The sequence below is a fragment of the Trichechus manatus genome, unplaced genomic scaffold (assembly GCF_000243295.1).
Source record: "Trichechus manatus latirostris isolate Lorelei unplaced genomic scaffold, TriManLat1.0 scaffold00247, whole genome shotgun sequence".
Classification (NCBI taxonomy): domain Eukaryota; kingdom Metazoa; phylum Chordata; class Mammalia; order Sirenia; family Trichechidae; genus Trichechus; species Trichechus manatus.
Genome location: NW_004444183.1, coordinates 2,741,674 through 2,756,557, shown reverse-complemented (window position 1 = coordinate 2,756,557; position 14,884 = coordinate 2,741,674). Strand labels below are relative to the sequence as shown.

The 14,884-nt window shown below is 42.7% G+C and overlaps 1 protein-coding gene across 1 annotated transcript in view; it reads right to left on the bottom strand.

The window, feature by feature from the left end:
• Positions 1 to 5,119, bottom strand: part of LOC111819020 (tensin-3-like) — a 39,806-nt gene extending 34,687 nt beyond the window's left edge. The window contains exon 1 of the mRNA XM_023724449.1: positions 4,784 to 5,119. The gene's annotated coding sequence lies outside the window, so the exon portion shown is untranslated. The remainder of the gene's footprint in view (positions 1 to 4,783) is intronic.
• Positions 5,120 to 14,884: the final 9,765 nt, after the last annotated feature.

Genomic DNA, 14,884 nt, shown 5'->3' with positions numbered 1-14,884 from the left:
CTGTATAGTATGTTTTGAGATCGAGAAGTGTGAGATCTTCTACTTTGTTCTCTTCTTCAATATTGCTTTGGCTCTTTGGAGCTTCTTTCCTTTTGATATAAAGCTGGTGATTAGTTTTACAGTTGCAGTAAAGAATGCTGTTGGAATTTGGACTGGGATTGCATCATATCTATAGATCACTTTGTGTAGTATTGATATTTTCACAATGTTAAGTCTACCAATCCATCAGCATGCAATGTTCTTCCATTTTATGTAGGTCTTTTTTAGTGTCTTGTAGTAATGTTTTATAATTTTCATTGTATAGGTCTTTTACATTCCTGGTTAGGTTCATTCATATGTATTTTATCCTTTCAGGGGCTACTGTAAATGGTACTGCTTTCTTGATTTCCTTTTTGGAGTTCTCCTTGTTAGTGCCGAGGAACTCTACTGATTTTTGTGTGTTGATCTTATACCCTGCAACCGTGCTAAATCCTTCTATTAGATCTAGTAACTTTCTTGTAGAATCTCTGGGATTTTCTATGTATAGAATCATGTCATCTGTGAGTAGAGACAGTTTTACTTTTTCCTTTCTGATTTGAATATACTTTACTTTCCCTTGCTTTATTGCTTTGGCTAGGACTTCAGTACAATACTGAATAAGAGTGGTGATAATGGGCATCCTTGTCTCATTCCTATTCTCAAGGGGATGGCTCTCAGTCTTTCTCCATTGAGAATAATACTGGCTGTTGGTTTTGCATATATGCCCTTAATTATGTTGAGGAATTTCCCTTTTATCCCTATTTTCCTGAAAGTTTTATCAGGAAAGGGTGTTGGACTTTATCAAATGACTTTTCTGCATCAATTAAGATGATTATATGATTCTTTTCCTTTGTTTCATTATCATCACTATTTACAAAAGAGAAAATTAGGGATTTAAAGTATAAAGTTACACAAAATTACAGCTGTGGAAGCACAGTCTTTTTTAATACCAATGGTTGTCTGCAGGAGATCAGCATATGGGATGCGACCATTAAATGGCAGGACACTCATGTTTCCTCCCATAAAAAACTCATGGTGTTCTCCACCACAGGCCTCCTACATGTTGCCAAGTCAGCCCAATCCACAGTTGTGGTAGCGGTTGGGCTATAAGATGAAACAAAGGGTTTCCTCCACCACTTTTTGGCAGCTCTGTGTCCTTGCCCCATGTGCACAATGAGGTGATGTGGGACAAGCTCAATACCCTCCTCCTGGCCACACAAAGGCCCGTAAACTGGATGTATGGAGGGAAGGCAGGAGAGGGCCAAATAGGGACAGATTTGGTTTGACCCCTGAAAAGGGTGCATGTCTGATGCTTGTGGTACTAAAACCAGAGCCTCTATGAGCCACTGCTGTCGTACCAAGTCCAAGATGGTAGCCCACGGCTCTGGGGAGAGGCAAGCCCTGGGATGGGGCAAGCCCCTGGTACCTTCCTCTGAAAATTGTTCTGGTCACACTGGTATTGGTGAAGGGGAGCCTCTAACCCTGCATGCTAGTATACTTTTCTCATAGCACATTTTCTAAATTTTTGGGAGCTAAACATGTATTATTTCTTTAAAGTAGGAAAAAAAAATTACATAAAAAAAATTCTCAACTGTTATATACCTTATCAGAGCTTTTTTGTTTGTTTGTTTTTTAAGTCATGATTTATTTTACTGTGATGAACAGAAGTGCCTTGCTCTCATGGGGCTCAGACTTTTGGTCAAATGGGGGTGCCACCAAGGAAACACCAGCCTTGCTCTGGCAGATTCTTTTCTCCAAGGCGAGGGCCCCTTGGGAAGCCCTGGCTGCTACACCCTGGGATAGGTTCCATCTGCCCAGTAAGTCAGGGCTGTGTGGGGCAAGGAAGACATGTCAGCAAAGGGAAGCTAGAGGATAATTTTAGACTCTTTAATTATTTTTTAAAGCAGAAATGAGTTGAGGAGCCCAATGTGCTCAGGTTGTAAGAACAAGCTTTTCTATATCCCACATGCCAAATGTTCAGCCTCAGCCTGGGCATCAGGTTCCCCTTTAAAGATGGTGGCAGGCAGTGGAGGGGAGGAAAGGGTACACATTCTCATCCCAACTCCTTCCCTTATAACTAATACTTTCAAAGACAGTTCAGAGAAACAAAAGCCTAAGAAAATATAAATGTAACAATAACACTGGTCTCTTCTTCCTGAGGTATTTTTATGTTCATCATAGAAAAATCCCAAGGAATTAATTTAGCAATAGTAATATGTGAAAAATTACACTCCAAAAGAGGCTATCTTATTTATTTTCTCCTGCATCTCGTAAGTAGCTACTTGAAATTTCATTGCAGCTTTTCTACAAGAAAGCACATCCCAAGAGTCACAACAAAATCAAGCAAAACCCAAGGGTGGCCTCCTGCTCTTTGGACAAGTCGGCACACCCAAGAGAACATGGCCTATCTGTGTACTGGTGTCTTCTATATAAAATGTCTAGAAAATGGAGGAAGTTAGGCTATTAGAGTCCAGTGGAAAACCTAACACTTAATAAAACATATTAGCCAATTTTAGACAGAGGCCACTCGAAGAAACATTTTTAAGTGTGTGGCTAAAACTAAAGGAACGATAACAAAAACTACCTTTTTCTGAGCATCTACTATGTGCCAGCAACCTGGTAGGTGCTTCCCACAAGTATCCTTCACAATGGCCCTAGAAGGCAGGCGTTATCATCTCTATTCTAGAGAGAAATTAAACGGTGACTGCAACCCAAATGCGTGCTTTGCGGTTGCAGCCGTTTGCTACAATATTGCTTTTGCAAATAGAATCAGAGCGACCAGGTTAACTAGAGGAGGGGGGGTCTGCACAGAATTTTCTAGAACATGGCACTTGAAGAACCAGACAGTCTGTTCAGAGGGGCAAAGAGCAGAGGGGCTCCAGCTTAAGGCCAAGATTAGGTTTCCTATGACAAGGGCAGGGGACTGAAAGGTGGCAAGGAGAACACAGCACCAAGCCACACCAGAGCCCATTAAACCGTGCGGAGTAGCATTTTCACAAAAGGCCAATTCAGGATAAGAAAAGTCTTTCCAGGGCATATTTTTCTTTCTTTTTTTTTTTTTCCATTTAAAATGACAAAAGTTTCATTGAGTTCACTGGAAGAAATGCACATTCTTACAACTTCTATTATCTGCTTAATTGAATAGAATATCAATGAGAAAATCTGACAGTGCTGTTTTTCAGTCACTAAACCCTTCACCTTCAGGCACTTTTGAGACACAATCAGAAGGAGATGCCTTGAAGGTTTTTCCTCCTCAAGTTAGAATAATGGGCACAGTGTAGTCATACGGGTTTCAGGCTGGTAGTGGCGGCTCGTCCATCCTCGCTGCTTTAATCATTTCCTCCCTGTCGCAAACCCAGCATCCCCACACAGCCCGAGGTATGAGTGTCACTTTTCAGGTGTCGGATCCCAGTCCTCCAGGCATGGCCTTGCCCTGGTTCCACATCCTCCACTCTGCGGTGAGCCCAAGAGCAAGGAGCTCTGCCTGCCCCCAAAGCCATTTCCAGAGACCAACCCCATGCTGCTGTGTCAAACCCTCTAGTGGGGACTACAACCTCCAGGGGCAGAGACCAGCAGGGTGTGCGGACTGAAGGAATTCAACTGAACAAATGAATGCTGATCACCCAAGAGGCTGCCACCCAAGAGGGTCTGCCACTCTGAGCAGATTATTGGCCTCATTTTCTGACACCTCTTCTAGTCATGTTTTGGTAAAAAGTGACATGTGATCTAGTTGCTCGAAAATACTAATAATTTCAAATTTATAAAAATTGCCCTTTGGATGAACCAAGCACATAGATAATCTGTCTAGTTTGCATTTGAAGCACTAGATTAATTCTACAACCAGGTCTTATTATCATTATCAGTATTCCCCTTTCCTCCATCCCCATCCCCATGTAACCACTAATCTTCTTTTGTCTTGATGCATTTGCCTACCTTAGACATTTCATGTAAGTGGGACCATGCAATATTTGTCCTTTTGCATCTGACTTACTTCACTTAACCTAACGTTACAGGGTCAGCAGAAAAGGGGAAGACCCTGAACGAGATGGATTGACACAGTGGCTGCAACAATGGGCTCAAGCATAACAACGATTGTGAGCGTGATGCAGGACTGGGCAGTGTTTTGTTCTGTTGTACACAGGGTCGCTATGAGTCGGAACCAACTTGACAGCACCTAACAATGACAACAACTTTCCAAGGTTCATCTATGTGGTGGCATGTATCAGAACTCAATTTTTCTAGATATTATGACTGTGCACTTGTCTTCCGTATTTGGACTAATGAAGGTATGCAGATGTAATGAAGTCACTGACTTCATACAGCAGGGCAGTTAAAAGGGAGCCATCTCTCATTCCTTTTTCTGACCCTGTCCTTTGTGGCATAGGATGGCAGAGTACCGGGATATCCACCGTGGTGCCAGACGAGCGGGTTCCTCTGAACGATCAGAAGTTGTGTGGCGGCAACGCTGGCAAAGCTTCTGGCTGGTGGAAGCAGCCAAAAATGACACACCACAGGCTGGAATCTTATGGCTGTGCCTTGCTCCCTCTCCGACGCCCTCATTAGCACTGAGTTCTTCCCACAAAAATTTAAAGATCATAGCATATCCCCCCTGGAGGCATGTCATCAAGTGTAGACCTTGCTCTAATTCAATCCATACTTGAAGGGATGGTTCTCAGACGCTCCCACACCCAGGATTCTGCCTCACACAAGGAATCTAAGTGCTCAGCACAACAGATGTCCAAGGAAACTGGATTTCCTGACCTACCTTGTTCTCGCGAAATATCTGGCTTGTACCAGTACTTGGATGTGTCTTGGACAAATTTCACTGTCACAAGTTTATCGCCTGGATTATCTGCAAAACACAATTTAAAAGGAGTAACTTGAAGGGTATTATTTATTGCAGCCTCTCACCTCTCATTAACCTAGTTCAAATTCCAGTCCCTGGGACAAGGGCAGAGCGCTATAAGAGGAAACTATGCTATGTCTGAAATGACTGTCTTGGCAGAGGTAGACAGCTGTTTCAATAATACAAACAAATACAACATGATACTCTGATTAGGACTTTGCAATACACTTCAAAATACATAGATATGAAGCAAATAGAGCAAGATTGGTGTTTAATCAGTGTATCTTATTATTTCTTATATATTTGAAATACTGCATGATTAAATCTTAAATGAATTCATTTAATTAAAAAAAAAAGTTATTTTTAGGAAGAAACAAAAATAGAGCCCCCGCCAAAGTCTGCATTATCTACTGTTAGAATGGATCTAACTTGGATAAATTCAGAATTAAAATTAATAAGAAGTAATGGATCAATATTTAGCTTGTGGGCTAGCAAGATGGCAAAGGTAGAATTCATCCAAATATCCCTCAAGCCCCTTTACAGTTCTGACTTTTTCTTTCACGGCTATCAACCCAGCAGTAGAGACTGCGCTCTTGTGGTGGCTTGCTGTCCAGTCCAACCTATACATTCAGGGACCATTTTCTGAGCAAGCAAATATAGAAGAGGCTCCTGCACATGTGGAAACACACCTACCTGGCAAAGGGGATGCTGCTTCTGAAGCTTTGGAGAAGTCCGGAAGGACGTTTGGGAAGGGGATGCTGATGGTGCTCCCGCTGTGGGGGCTGGAGAAGCCGCTGGAGGAAGGGGAGACGGAGCCAAAGGAGCGGTCTCCCTCTGAGGCTCGCTTCTTCTCAGGAAGAGGCGGCTGCCCAGGCAGGGTCATCCCTTGACCCTGCAAGACCGGGCTGTGTTGGCCACTGTGTCCAGGCGCGACTGTAAGGAAGTGATGGGGCAGGAAGCCATTGTCGACCGCCCCTGGGGCAGTCAGCGGGGCACCGGGGGCTGGGGAGGCTCCGTGGGAATTGGCTAGCAGGGTTCCTGCGGTCTCCCCGGGTGGAAGGCCACTTCCCACAGCAGCTCCGCTGAAGCTCAGGAAGGCTGGGCCACTCTGGGTGGCCAGAGCTTCTGGCAGTCGCTCCGCCAGGGAGAGCTCATGGCTGTTGAAAGAGCCCTGGAGCTCCGAAGGTGGGAAATGAGGCAGCGCTGGGGAGTCCTTCATGGGGCCGGAGAACTCTGAGGTGCCAAGGAGAGCCCCTGCTGGCTGGCTGCTCCCCAACATGGAAACCGTGCATTTAGGGCTAGTTTCTAACCACTGGTGTTCTGCAGAGGAAGGGCTGTGTGAAAGAGAAGCAAACCACAGGAGAAGGCAAGGTCAACTATGAGGTTCCTCAAAATAAGGGACTGTTACTTAGGGCTGTGAGGACAGGAACGAGGGTTCCTGGGGACTGAGACCACCGTGTATCACGTGAGGTATTTCCCAAAGAATGGAATATGTATACTAACCCTCTACAGTCTAAGGTAGAATCTCCCTTTGATGATTCCACATTCTGGCCCTTCCAGCCTCACATTCCACCACTTACCCTAGATTCTTGCTCCCACAGCCCCAGGGACCACCCACCTCATTCCAGCCTCCCCGTCTACGCACAAACTCTTGTGCTGCTTCCCCCTCCTTCAGTGTATTCTCCACCCTTGCTCTTCACCGGGCAAAATGCCCCGCTTTCTTAAAGGCCAAGTCCAAATCTGTCCCCACCTTTGAGGCCCTACCAGCCCTTTATCCAGCACCCCAGTCTCCGTACATGTGCATACACAGGGTGACTGGTGATGTCCTCCTCTCTGGTCCCACAACCCTGGGCACATATGTCATCTACAGCACCGTCACCGCATTGGGGCCTTTATTATCTGTCTGCCTCTCCTCTCAGGACAAATGCTCCTCCAGGTAGAAACCTCATCTCCCCATTTTCTTCATCTCCCTTTGATGCCTAACATGGGTGCCTGACACACAGTCCATTTTCAACAGATATTTGCTGGCGAAGCAGCTAATCAAGGGATACCACCAATGGTATCGAGATTACCATACATTTAGGAATACAGAAAGACAGCTAAGTAAATGCCACATCATGTACACATATTCCCATATTTCATTAGCAAGCCCTTCCTGGGCACATATCCTATGTGTGTGTGTGCCAATTCCTTAAATGAAACTGTAAAAAACAAATAAGAAAGGAGCTAGAATTCAGGAAGTTAACTAGGGAGGCAATGTGCCCATAGACAAATAAAGAACAAATAAACGTATTCCTACTCTGGGCAAGGGGGTGGCACCACATAAAAATTGCTCAAAGGCTGTCTCTTTGTAACACAGGAACAGGAAATTCTACACTGTCCGTGGCCCACTTCCCTTCCCTCTCCCAATCCCACAGAAATCACTATTCCTACACTTCCCTTCTATTTCCTCTGAGTTCCTATGCTTTCCCATATGTCAGCACATACACCATGTCCCTGTGAGCCAGCATCATCTTGCCTATATGCCTCAAACCCTGTCCCCTGCCCCAACCATCACACCAATCTGTAGCCCTGCTAGAGAAAAGGCCTGGCCTGGCCCCACCGCAAACTCGGCCCAGCTGTGCGGTGATGCAATACTTTTATGGATCCTCATTCCTTAATGTTCCAAATCCCAGTCACCTCAGAAGCTCAGGCGAGCCTCATTTTTCCACTGGAACTCGGACTCCGAAACCATGCCCATCCCTACAGCACTCTGTCTCCTAACAGTCAGGGAAGTGAAAACTGCATTTATTTTATTTTCTGCAGAATCACTTCTTTCCATTCACAAGGGTAGCCCTGGATCATTAGGACAGCAACTCCCCATTTTCCCGTTGTCCTGGATGGCACACTGGGCCTTTTAGAGGCATGTGTGTTACGTTTAAAGATCCATCTTCTTACCTCTCTCTCCGCTGGATGGGACTGTTGCTTGAAATTGTGCAGGAAGACGTAAAAGCCTGCTGAAGGGAGGGTGTGGTCGGCATGTCAGCCCAAAGTACTGCAGGTTCCGGCCCGGTGGGGCGCTCTGACATCCCCACGGAGTGATTCAGAACCTCAGGGCGGCCACGGGGGTCTGCAGTGAGAGAAATACAGACAGACAGACCTTGGTTAAAGCATTTGACGGGTTATTATCTTAGAGTGGTTAATGTGTTAACCCAGAGGCACCTCAGAAGAAAGTCCTGGAAATTTACTTCGGAGAAATCAGCCATTGAAAACCCTAAGGTGTGTAATTCTACTCTGACACATATGGAGTCGTCATGAGTTGGAACTGATTCAACGGCAACTGGTCCTGGTGTAAGGAATGATGCTGAGTCCTGAAAGCTTTATGTCGTCCGTGTCTACACTAAGCAAAGGGGCTGAACCCATTGGTTGTGTCCACCAAATGCAGATGTACTCTTGCCCTCACTGTTTCCAAAACGGAAGGTTCCTAACTTCAATTCCCACACGCAGTTCTCAACAAATTACCGTGAGCTGATCAACGCCAATACTGTGAATCTGGCTGGGATGCCTGTGAGGATAAGGAAAAGAAACGCTCAACACGCGTCATGTTTATTGAGCCGGTCTTCTCACGGTCACCAAGTAAAAACGCCGTGACTCTTATTCACCTATCCTGTGTATGATGTAGTCCATTTCTCACTTAGAAAGTGCGAGGCCTTCTCTCTGCAAAGCAGCAGGATGCGTGACCAACAGGGAGGTTCTTCACCAAAATGACGTACCTTCTGTGAAGGGCAGCCCCTGCTTACCACATGGCACTTCCTGTTAGCACAACCTGCCACCTGTAGGCACCACCACACCCACAGAGGAAGAGGAGGTCTTGCCTACCTGACATAACATCACCTGGAAAACGTGTACCAGAGGGAACGAAAGCACCACATACTCCGTGGAATTCTACTAATCCCATCTATGAAATGTCTGCTTTGCTGTGGCCCAACATTATACCCTGCCCTTTTTATTTTTTCAATTCAATTTTGTTTCTTTTTTTTGACTAACTAGGCTTTAAGAACTGAGCAAATCTATCACGGTCGATAAAACAATGCTACGAGAAGTACAAGTTATTTTTGCTTTCTGCTTTAGAACATGGGGGCATTGATAAGAGAATAATGAAGTAAAAGCAAAAAAAAAAAAAAGGTTTTCCACATTACTCATGTTATTCAACTCCTGGGATGAGGACATCAAAAGTTAGACATTTTCCAAAGCTTTTACTTTTACCTCAACTTGCAAGATTATCTCCTAGCAGGCTTTCAATAAATGTTATTTTTAATTATGCTGAACAATGGCTACTTCTTCTCTTCAGTGAAAATCTATAATGAAATTCAACACCAGCATTACACTCATTGTAGAAATGAGTAGTTCCATTTACTAAGAATACTTGGAAAACAATTATCAATAGCATACGTGAACTCTGAGGAATAAGACGTCTAGAAGTTTGTATTAAATCCAAGTGTCAACAGGCACTCAGCTGTGGATTATCCAGATCAGCCAGGAAATGAGACCTACAATAGCACAAGCAGACCACTGACCACTTGACTCCTAAGACTGCTCAAACAGGATGCAATTTTTAACGTCCTTCAGAAATGGATCCCTCTTCAAACTGTGCACTATGAATTCACAAACAGGATTATTAAAATGATTACACTCTGTTCCACTGAGGTAAACATCCAACAGCTCCTCCAAAAAAGAAAGAAAATTCTAAAAACTACCACCAAATATGGAGTGTGAAGCATTTTGATAAAAATTAATGTTTAATTTTTTTTAAATCTAGCAGTATTTTTTTCTGATTAAACGTCATAGATTTCTTAGATATCACTCAGCACATAAAATGTGCGAAGTTTTTAGTTACTAAAGCAATAACATTCCTAAATTATCTAATAGATTTTAGTAAGGAAAACTGGACTTAAAAAAAAAAGGTTTATATTGTAAAGTATAACAGACCTACAAAAAAAGTCACATATTTAAAGTGTATAATTTGATAAGTTTTGGCGTATATAAACACAATTAAACTGTTACCACAATCAAGATAAACTTATCTATCACCACCCACAGGTCCTGGGTGCAACTGGTTTGCAATCAGCTGCTAACCTAAAGGTTGCCAGTTGGAACCCACCCAGTGGCTCCACAGAAGAAAAGCCTGGCAATCTGCTTCCATAAAGATTACAGCGAGAAACACCCCTATGGAGGAGTTCTACTCTGTAACACACGGGGTCACCTTGAGTTGGAATCAACTTGACATCAATGGCTTTGGTTTTGGTTTATCACCAGCAGTTTGCTCATGTCCCTTTGTAATCCCTCCAGTCCTATCCCCTCACCCTATCCCTAGGCAACCACTGATCTTGCTTCTCTCACTTCATGTTATTTTGCATTTCCTAAAAAATTTATATGAATAGAATCACAGAATATGAGTTCTTTTTTTACCTGCATACTTTCACTCATCACAATTATTTTCAGATTTATTAATGTTGTAGAATGTATCAACAGCTCATTCCTTTTTATTGCTGAGTAGTTTTCCATTGCATGGATATACCACGGTTTGTTTACCCAGCTGCCTGTTGATGGACATCTGGGTTCCTTCCAGTTTGGGGCTATTACAAATAAAGCTGGTATAAACACTCATGTACAGATTTTTGCAATGACATATGCTCTCATTTCTCTTAAGTAAATATCTGGGGATGGAATGGTTGGATTATATGATAGGTGTATGTTTAACTTTTTAAAAAAAACTAAAAAATTGTTTTTCCATAGTGGTTGTACAATTCACATTCCTACCAGCAATGAACGAGTGTTCTAGTTCCTCCACATCTTGGCCAAAATTCAGCATAGTCTTTTTTTATTGTAGCCACTCTAGCGCAATTTCATTGAGGTTTTAATTTGCATTCCCTAATGACTAATGGTGTTGAGCACATTTGTGTGTGTTACATAGCCATTTTTATGTCTTCTTTGGTGAAATGTCTATTTGAATCTTTTTCCTTGTTTTCTTCTTACTATTGTTTGTCTTATTATTGAGTTAGAAGCATTTTTGGATAAAAGCTTTTTATCAGATATATTATTTGCAAATACTTTCTCCCAGTTTGTCACTTGTGTTTTCATTTATTTAACAGTATCTTTTAAAGAACAGAAGTTTGTAATTTTGATGAAGTCCAATTTATCAAATTGTCCTTTTATGGATACTGCTTTCCATGTTGCATCTAAAAAAATCTTTGCCTAACCCACAGTCACAGAGGTTTTTTGCCTACATTTCCTTCCAGAAGTCTTATTATTGTGGGTTTTACACTTAGGTCTATGATCCATTTTCAGCTAATTTTTGTATACGATGTGAAGCATGAATCGAAGTTTACTGTTTTGTTCGTTTGTTTGACATGGCTATTCAATAATTCCAGCATCAATCGTTGAAAAAGATGTTCTTTTCTCCCCTGAATTGCTTCTGTACCTTCATCCAAAATCAGTTGCTCATACATGTGTGGGTCTATTTCCGAGCTCTCTATTTTGTCTCATCGATTTGTTTTCTTATCTTTATGCCAAAAGCATACTGTCTTGACTACTATAGTTTTATAAAGAGTTTTTCAATAAAACAGGATTAGTCCTCCAACTTTATGCTGTGTTGCCCTTTAGTTGGCCATAAAATTTAGACCATTTACAATTAATGTGATTATTAATATGGTTAGGTTTAAATCTATCATGTTGTTACTTGTTTTCTATTTCTTCCCTTTAACCTCCTTTTCTGCCTTCTTCTGATAATTTATATTTTTTTATGATTACATATTATCTCCTTTGGAGCCCTGGTGGCATAGTCATTAAGAGCTTGGCTGCTAACCAAAAAGTCAGCAGTTCAAATCCACCAGCCGCACCTTGGAAACCCTATGGGGCAGTTTTATTCTGTCCTATAGGGTCACTATGAGTCAGAATCGACTCAATGGCAATGGGTTTTGGTTTATTATCTCCTTTATTGGGTTATCAGCTCTAACAGTTTTTTAATAGTTAATAAGCTAACAAAGGAGATAAAATGAAATCATAAAAAAATATACAATTATCCCAAGGAAGGGAGAAAATAATCTTATATATTTACACAGTTGTTGTCATTTTCCGTGCTCTTCGTTCCTTTGTGTTGATCCATATTCCAAACTGGTATCAGTTTCTTTTGGCCTGAAATACTTCTTTAAATACTACTTGTTCTAATGCCAGTCTGCTGTGATGAATTCTTTCTGCTTTTGTATGTCTAAAAATGTATTTTACCTTCATATTTGAAAGATATTTTCACTATTGAATTCTACTTTGGATTTGCCTGTCAGTAGTTTAAAGATGTTCAACTATCTTTTGCTTTCATTGTTTCTGATAAGAAAGTTGCTGTTATCCTTATAATAGGAGGAATCATGTCTGTCTGGGGAGAGCATGAGGACTTCCTGGAGGAAGTGGCATTTGATAGACACCTGGAAGATGAGTGGAATTCAGATAGACCCTGTGAGTATCGAGGGCATACTGGGCAGCATACCACAGGCCGCTTTCTCACTGGGCAGGTGCTGCCTCCCCCGTTCAAAGCTGTGTCCCCAGCACGGAGCTGGCACTGAGGAGGAACTCAGGACAGTCATGCTCTGAATTCGTGGATGACTTAGCAAAGGTGCAGAGGTGAAAGGGGAAGTTCAGAGTATGCTGTGGAAATCCTGCTTTGGGTGTTGGCCTAGAGGAGTGAGGGCATGCAGGTCAGCACCGAGGGTCCCATGTAGAAGAGCAGCACAGAACTTGGGAATCAGGGGGAAGAAAAGTATCTTATCAGTCAAGTCCAATACCTTCCCCTTAGGATTGTTTTGAGAGCTAAATATAATGTACTCATGTATAAGGGTATGGTGCTGTGCATGATGCATAACACTTACTCTACAGATTTAAGCTATTTCAACTAATAATATTGCTCCTTGTGGTCCCCATGAAGTGGCAGGTGCAATCATTGTTGCTGTACAGTCAGGGTGCCATGAGAGTCCAGAGAATCCCACTCTGAGACTCAGAGGCCCCAGCCACACTCACAGGGCGCCTGAGGGTTTTAGCAAATGCCAAGAGGCTTAAGGAAAATAAAACCCCACTTTGTTCCTCTTATCACATAGCTTGTCCCTGAAAACAGCAAGCAAAGCACTTCTCATGAGAGTGGCTTTGTTTATAATTCAACTAGCACCAACTCTAGGGGCATATGGCTGTGTTTTATTCCCTCTTGTCCCAGCTACAGGACTCAGTCTTTCTTCTGAAGAAGGGGGTTGTCCAAAGCAACAAGATTCTGTATTTACTCCAAGGACCTCACCTCAGTGAACATCGACTTCCTATGCCATTTCTCCAGCAGAACTCTGGCTCTTTTGTGTACTCAGAGTGCGAGTCAGCTAAAAGCAACCACCGCAAAGCTGAATGCCACAGCAGTTTAAACCACTTGTTGGTTGGAACTCAGAGGACAGAAAGAAGGATACTCGTCGTTGACAGATAAGTAGGGCTCTGGTCACATTTTCAGGCCAGCACAAACATTACCAATTCTAATGATTGTGATTAGACAACAATGAGGACATTGATGATTCCTTCCTTTTATTAAACATCACCATGTGCCAGGCACTGTGTTTTATTCACTCTTGTCCCAGCTACAGGACTCAGTCTTTCATCTGAACGAGCTGCCCAAAGCACCAAGGTTCAGCATTTACTCCAAGGACCTCAGCTCAGTGAACATCGACTTCCTATGCCATTTCTATGCCACTTTACAACTCTACCTTCATTTGGTCTGCACGACAAGAGATGTTACGCTCCCCACTTTGCAGGTGAGGAGAATGAGGCTTAGAGAATTGAGTCACTTAAGTTTTAAGTGTTGCCGTCTGCTGTTGCAGGAGTACAGTCTGCCTTCCCTGCTGGGAATGTAGCGAGCATATGAACAGGAACACTGCAGGGCTCGGGGTGGTACATTTAGAATCTTAGAACAATTGCAGATAAATATATGAGTTAAACAAGCTAGACCCACAGATTGCAAACCCCCCTGACCATCTTTTCTAGAATTTTACTCACTGTAACATCAGAGAGAATTTTTGTTTGTTTTTGTGTTTAACTTGTACATTTGATATTCACAGCCAAACCCAAGTCTAGGCGGAATTTCACAAATGACAACTGCTCAGCCCTGTGCCTCAAAGGCAGCTGGGGAAATGGCCCAGGAATGCGGATGACATTGATCATGAAGATTGGGTTTTCCAGTTGGCATGAAAGGCCTGGGACAGGACATTTCACCCTGAGGTCTGAGAGGCAATGGTACAACACAGGCTTTCCTTAGTGGTGAGTCTCTTGAAGCCTCACTCTCACTGAATGTTGCAGAGGTGGGGACATCATGGTACCACAGTCAATGTAATGGTTCTGGAAGCCAATCTTGGTGCAGTCAAATTTCCTGGAAAGTAATTTGAAGCAATGCACTCCCCTCTCTCTCTTTTTTTTTATTTTCATGCTTCCTTTCATCTTCTTTTTCTTTTGGTGAAAATATACACAGCAAAGGATACACCATTTCAGCAATTTCTACATGTATAAATCGACACTGGCAATGCGAAGGGTTAGATGAGGATCTTAGGGGGGCAGTACATTTATGTTAATGGTGGAATAATTTGGAAAAGTATAGTGAGAATGGTTGCAAAACTTTAAGAATGTAATCAGTGTCACTGAACTGTACACTCCCTTACTTTTGAAGGGCAGTCACAAGGGCATTTGCGCTCTGTAGAGTCCTGCTTCCAGATGGGATCTTGGGCCATGGACAGACACTTCTTTTTTTCTTTTTTTTTAATTGTACTCAGGTGAAGGCTTACAGAACAAATAGTTTCTCATGAAACAGTAGTAGGCATATTGTTTTACGACATTGGTTAACAACCCCACAACATGTCAACCCTCTCCCTTCTCGACCTTTTTTTTTTGGTGAAAATATACATAGCCGAAGATACACCATTTCAAAAATTTCTACATGCACAGTTCAGTGACATCAACTACGCTCTTCCA